General features: G+C 45.8%; 1 long non-coding RNA gene across 1 annotated transcript; it reads right to left on the reverse strand.

Annotated features, from left to right (window-relative positions):
• Positions 1 to 3968: 3968 nt before the first annotated feature.
• On the reverse strand, positions 3969 to 4473 carry LOC136475275 (uncharacterized). The gene is made up of 3 exons (XR_010763145.1): positions 4327 to 4473; positions 4151 to 4243; positions 3969 to 4069 (listed from the first exon to the last, which is right to left on the reverse strand). It is a non-coding gene; the product is annotated as an uncharacterized lncRNA (long non-coding RNA).
• Between the last annotated feature and the right edge of the window lie 2254 nt (positions 4474 to 6727).

Consider the following 6727-nt stretch of genomic DNA (forward strand, 5'->3'; position numbering starts at 1 on the left):
ATCATGTCCTCCAAATCATCTTCATCCCCGACACGTGCTCCACCATCATTAATGGCACCACCTTCGTCGTTACCATCCCAACCACCAGCATCACCACCTTGTTCATTGCCAGGGATTCTATGGTTTTATCATCGTATTCCTCCTCATCCTCGTCGTTAACAATAACCGTTTCACCATGATGAATCCACACTGTGTAGTCCTCAACAAATCCTCGCATAATCAAATGTGATATGATGATAGCCACATCTGTCCATGCCATACGGTTCTTGCAATCTTTATATGGGCAAATAATTGTATCCTTATTCTCTTTCAATGTTGTTGCATGCTTCTTTGCGGCTTCAATAAATTTATCCACCTCTTCACGGAAACCTGCCTTGAAACCTTAACGAACCATACATCCAAGAGTTCCTGTACTCCATCTTTTACAACAACAACAAAACAAACATTAAAGGACTACTTATTCAGATATATATAAAAATAAAACAAATTAATAATTACTTGAGAATAATTGTATATACTTCAGATATATATGAATATAAATCTAATATAATTACATGAAGCATACAAACACACCATGGTAAAGGAAAATTAATTAATGGCCCATTTATCCATAAATAATTAAAATACATATTTATTGATTACAATAAATAATTTCAAAGACAACAATTAGCAACAATTATACTTTACCCAATATCTTTCATACAAACCCTAGTCCAATTTCATCAAACATAAATTTACAAAAATGAAATTAATAAAAAAACCAAACCCTAGATCTAGATCCACATGCACATGAAACATCCATAAAACTAACTAATTGTTCACTAAAATCAAGAAACATGGACCAAATAAGGGTATGATCTTGTTTCCCTCCCTAATTTACCCTAGTACATTTAAAACTTGGGTCTAATTTGCTTCATAAGTAGCTCAAGCACCATAGAAGAGAGAGAAAAACAAAACTCTAATTACTCACTAATCAACCATTAAAACTTTAAAAAAAGTATGGAATAGCATTTTATTACCTTCTACAACCTCTCCACCAATGGATTTGAGACCAAAACCTTCCCCCTTAGTAGAGCAATTTTTGGGAGGTGCCCAAGGCCTCCCCACCTTTTTTCACGGGTTAGAGTGAGTGACCCGAGGAGGAAGAATGTGCTGCATCTGTTTTATATGTGGGGCATTTGTTGGGGCGGCTGGTGATTGAGCCGCCCCTACAAATTTGTAGGGGCGGCTCAATCACCAACCGCCCCTACAAATAGCATTTCCAGGGGCGGCTCGTGATTGAGCCGCCCGTACAAATCAGACGCCATTTGTAGGGGCGGCTCGTAACACCAGCCATCCCTACTGTTCCATTTGTAGGGGCGGCTGGTGTCTGGGCACCCGAGCACGCCACTGTAGGGGCGGCTTCATCACCAGCCGCCCCTACAAAAAAACGATCCGTTACTAAAAATCGTTTTTTACGTAGTGACCCTGTCAAGTGCCCTGTCCGGTGCACACCGGACAACAAGGTGACCACCAGAGACTTGGGCATGCGCGCGACCGTTGAGCATCCGTGTCCGGCCCCACCGGACAGCATGTCGGTGCCCCCAAGGTGGCGGCACCAATAGCTCAAACTTTCCCTTGCAAGCGATGCTAACTCTCAAATGTTTTCACAAACATATTTAGAGCCAAGTTAGTATTTCTAAAATATTTTTAATAAACATTTTCGCTTGCTTACCATTGTGCACTAGGTCTATATGCAATGCATTGTTTTTCAACACCTAGTGGCACTGGATAATTGAATTTATCCTAAACCCAATCACGCACTCTATTGCGTCTAGATTGGCAAAACAAAATCCGTATTTATACCTTGCCTTGATCTTCATAGGGTTTTGTTTTCTCTCTCTTCTTTTCAAGTTGGAGCACTTGATCTCCATCTTTTGGCCACCTCTATCACCATTAGTGTCATCTAACTCCATCACTTAGACTTGGACCAACCTATCTCAAATACACGCCTAGAGCATAGGGTTAGTCCAATAGGTTTCATCAACTAGTCAAAACCAAACTAGAGATTTCAAAAGTTCTTGACGCTTTTGTGCCCTGTATCTTGCTAGCTAGCCCATTATATTCACAAGTAAAAATGATGCTATTTTGGCTCGTTAAAACAAGGAAATAAAACAAACAGAGCTAGTCCTGAGCCGGGCAAGCTAATAGCCACAGGTGTTTTTTTTGACGGATGCCACTGTATTAAGGAACAAAGACAAACTGAACACGCTTATATATTTTTTATTTGAAACTGAGGGTGTTCTACCGTCACGGTTGGTTGTTGACCGTTGTTAAGGATGTCTTTGGTCGCTCGAATAGAATCTCCTAGACGCACTGATCCTGAATAAGAGGAAGCAAAGAGAGAGTCTTGTCTGGAAAGAACATAAACAACTCTCACTCTCCGTGCCGAAAGACAAAGCCTTTGAGCCGGCGTGGACTGGCTTGGATTTCCGTCCAACGGTACCTAGTTTTTGCATGGACTGTCAAAGGATGGAAGCGGATCTCTGCCATTGACGTGAACAGAAGAAGAGAAAACGGAGAGATGAGATAGGTGACATGAGAGCATTCTCACTTGTACGTGAACTAAGCTTGATGATGATAGTCGAGTTCAAAAATTAAACGAGCCTAGCTATACCATTAAAAAAAGGCAAGTTAATTAATTAAATTAAACACCTAAAATATACTGAGGGTGGTACAACTATGAGCCATCGCCGTGCCGTAGCGCGTGGTACATGCGCCGTCCTTGCTGCTGCCACGCTGCTCTTGCATTAGTGAAAGTTTGCTGGGATGCTGCTATCGTGTTTCTGCTTTCTTGCTTCCCTCCCTCACTGCTTGTTCCGTCGCTTCACTCTGCGGTGTCATGAATGTCTCTTCTCTCTGAGCTTGCTTGCCTTGCCTAGCTCAGCTTGTGTCTACCTGCTGCGGCTTGTCTTAGTCTGTCCTCACTTGTCTGGACTGCCTCTATACCGAGCCAAGCAATAAATTTGACAGCGCCCCCGTCACCTTGGCCTACTCCTCGCGTGAGAGCACGCGCCACACCTTTCTTCCCATGCTGGAGCCGCAGTTCCGCTCTTGCTTTTCCCGCCCCATGGCGCCGCCTCGCTCCCTGCTGGCTCCTCCGTGTGTAGCCCACAGCCACCTTGCCCTGGAACTCCGCCCGGCTCTCCTTCGCGGAGCACCCGCGCGAGCACCGGCGCCCCTCCTCGTTTCTCCTCCCACGCTGCTGCTGCCACACGCCACCGGTGCTCCCCCCTCCTTGCCCCTGCTCGCCTCTCCTCTGGGCTACTTCGTCCTCCCGCGCCTCCCACCCGCAGCAGCCCCAAGTGCCACTATCCACTACTACAGAATGTTACCGTAGGGCCGGCTCTAGAGCCTCTGTAGAGGCGGCTGCGCTAGCCGCCCTTCCCAGGGTGTTCCTACAGAGGGTGCCTCTGTAGGGGCGATTTTCCTAACCGCCCCTGCAGTGCCCTCTGTAGGGGCGGCTGGTGTTTTCAGTCCGCCCCTACAGTTCCCTCTGTAAGGGCGGCTAGTAATATCAGCCGCCCTGTAGTGAACTTCTGTAAGGGCGGCTGTATCACCAGCCGCCCCTGCTGTAGTGTATTGGTAAGGGCGGTTCAATCAAGAAACCGCCCTATAGTGGATTTTTCCAGCAAAAAAATAAATAATTCAAATTCAAACCTGACCGCCACAAATATACATATATACATCCACAAACACAAGACCATCATCATAAATCATAATTCACAAAAGTCCATCATTACAACATAGTCCATTATGAAGTCCATCCTTATAACAAAGTCCAAACCGTTCCAAGTCTGATCCAAATCATACCACAAGTCCACATTGTCATCAACGACCTAGAGGCTAACCTATCAGTCTCCCGAAGGTGTTGATACAGAGGATTACTACCTAAGTCGGAAAGAAGATGATGGTAAGTGCCTTTATGATACACAATATGATCCATTATAAAGTTGCAAAGGTCGCCGACCATCTCTAAGAGCTCGTCATCCTTGTATGGGTTCCTTCTCGTGTCTTTATCTTTCTCCAACTACAAGAGAACAAGTTTAGGTTTACTATATCACAACATATGTGAACTTTTCATACTATGAGCGAAGAGGTTCAAACTTACCAGATTGGGGTTTCTGTTGTAGCCACCGATGGTACTCATCATAATACATGTGTAGTATCCACAATGTAGACTCCCAGGCTTCTGCTTGGGGCACTGTGTGTTTTGCATATGGAGATGTTAAGTAATGCTATTGACAGACACGTAATATATGGAGTACCAAAGTAAATGACACTTACCGCACATAGAGTTTTGACATACAACTTTTCCTTCCTATTTGGATGATGCCTCCCCTTATGTTCCTAGACATAGTGCCTGAATGCCCTGTTTCAATGGTTTTAGCAAATGCAACTTGTTAGTATCCCACATTGAACCTTACAAGTATGTATACAAACATAGTAGCTAAAATGAGGATTGTCAATATGTATACGTCTTGACAATCGTTATGAAGTCTTTGTATGTCTCGACTGGGAAATCCGCTGAATCAAAGACCCATGCCATGCTATGTGAGAGCCAGACGCCTATGCAAATCCAGCGATCGCTGCATGAATTTAGTCATAGAAGGAACACATAAGCTCTTTTGCATCGAACAAAGTAATTTGAACAAAGCTAAGTATACAGTCGAACTTACTTGAAGTGGTATGGTATCCATATATCATCGTGTTGTTGGAGATTTTTAAAACATAGGGCAATGTATGCCGCAACCTTGAGGGACTCTTCCAATATTTTCTTGTTCCTGATGTCCTCTTTCTTTTTAAGTGTCTTTCCAGCTCCTAGTTCTTTGCAATCTAGTTTCCACTCTTTAGGGTAATTAAAATTTGTTGATGCTATAGGTGAAGGGTCTATATACCCGTGTTTCAGAGCTGGCCTCTTTTTCACAAAGTCCGCTTGCATTCTACAAATCACAGCGCGGGTTAGTTACAACAAAATTAAAAGATTACATTCATATCATATCGAGAGGGCAAGGACTTACAGGCACCATATGCGAATCAGATTCATTTCCATTCGTCCGAGGTGGAAGCATGCCTGGATATCCTTAAACTCAACGGCAATTTGCCCACCTGGGGCTCCAAATGTGCCGGCAGGGATCCATGCTTGTAAGATTTCTAGTTCTGTTATCTGAGCACGCAAGTACCAATCGTGGAACTTTCTCATTCCACGTGGCAAGCACTGTAGGACTCGGTTTGGTAGGAAGTTTCTTGCCTTTTTCATATTTATCCGGGCAATCATCTGACCATTTGAGGTTATCAACAGCTTGGATACTTGTTAAACCCTTTGTGCAGTTTGCTAGTGGTGCCCTCCTCAGTGGTGCCCTCCTCAGAAGCTGGTGCTCTGAATTCTTTTACTTGGTTCTTAGGCTTGAACTGGTCATGAGCCATCCACTTGTGCACTGACGAGACATCATTAATGTCCCACATACGATGGCCTTATCTTGATTGGGATTTTGTTTTGAGCTTCCCATCTGGGCATGTCCTTGTCAACTTGTGCATCACCTGCTCTAGGGGCCACTTGTTCTTCATGTATCGGCTGTTCACGAGGCAATCGCTGTTCATGAGACACTTGTTGTTCATGTATCGGCTGCGCTTGTTGATAAGAATGTTGCATCTCATCATGCCTTTGCTCGGTACGAGCTGGAGAAGGACGTGGCATGTCATCATGCCCATGCTCGATACGAGGTGGAGAAGGATGTGGCATGTCATCATGCCCTTGCTCGGTACGAGGTGGAGAAGTCTCTAGCGTGTGGTGGTCATGGTCATGGGCCGGTGAGTATACCTCCCCGTCCTCGATGGGTCGCTCCCAGGATGAACTTCAGTCGGAGTTGGCGAAGACTCGGTCAATACAATGTCCCATCTATGCCAGAGGATGAACTGGTTCATGACGTCTCCGAGTAACACGAGCCCCTCGGGAGTAGGGTGTTCTATCTTCCAAGTCATGAACTCGGGCTTCACGGTATGCACCTCGACCCGAGTGTAATCCTGCGGGATGTCCCTAGTGTGCCGCGTGTCGCTCGGAGGATGTGCCACGCCCGTTGCCACCTCAATGATCATGTTTTGCCTGCCCATCGGAACCACCAATTTACAACTGGTTGGCGCCCGTATGCGATCGACGGGGGTTCCGGTTGCATTGGAACCTTGACTGCTGGGAACATCCGGAGGGCTGCCGACTACCACCAGTTCTCTGGGCGGCCCCATTGGTGTCTGTGGCTCCAGCGTAGATAGTCCTTTCTCCACCAACATCTTTTCAACTAGAGCCTTCACTTGGCGCTCAAGATTAGACTCTCGGTCTCTGCCATGTTTTTTGTACATGTGCCTCTCCTCTACGAATCCGTGCTTCCAGGACATCCTCTTCCCTAGCCCCCTGGTGCGTCCTGTGTGCTCGAGGTTTCCCAAGGCAACGGTAAGCTCGTCCCTCTCTCTGGAAGGGTTGAATGCGCCCTTCTCCTTGTCTTCAGCAAGTTTCAGTATTTTTGATACTACCTCTCCGGTCTCCGGCTTAGCAAACTTGAGGCTACTACCGGATGAATCGACACTCCTCGCGTATATCCACTGTTTAAGGCGTGGCTTCAACTTTGGCACTTCTGTATTCCCGGCAGCTTCGGCCTCTGCGTCCATCTTCCTAAAGACCTCTTGCTTGCCAGCG

Source organism: Miscanthus floridulus, chromosome 8 (assembly GCF_019320115.1).
Source record: "Miscanthus floridulus cultivar M001 chromosome 8, ASM1932011v1, whole genome shotgun sequence".
Taxonomy (NCBI): domain Eukaryota; kingdom Viridiplantae; phylum Streptophyta; class Magnoliopsida; order Poales; family Poaceae; genus Miscanthus; species Miscanthus floridulus.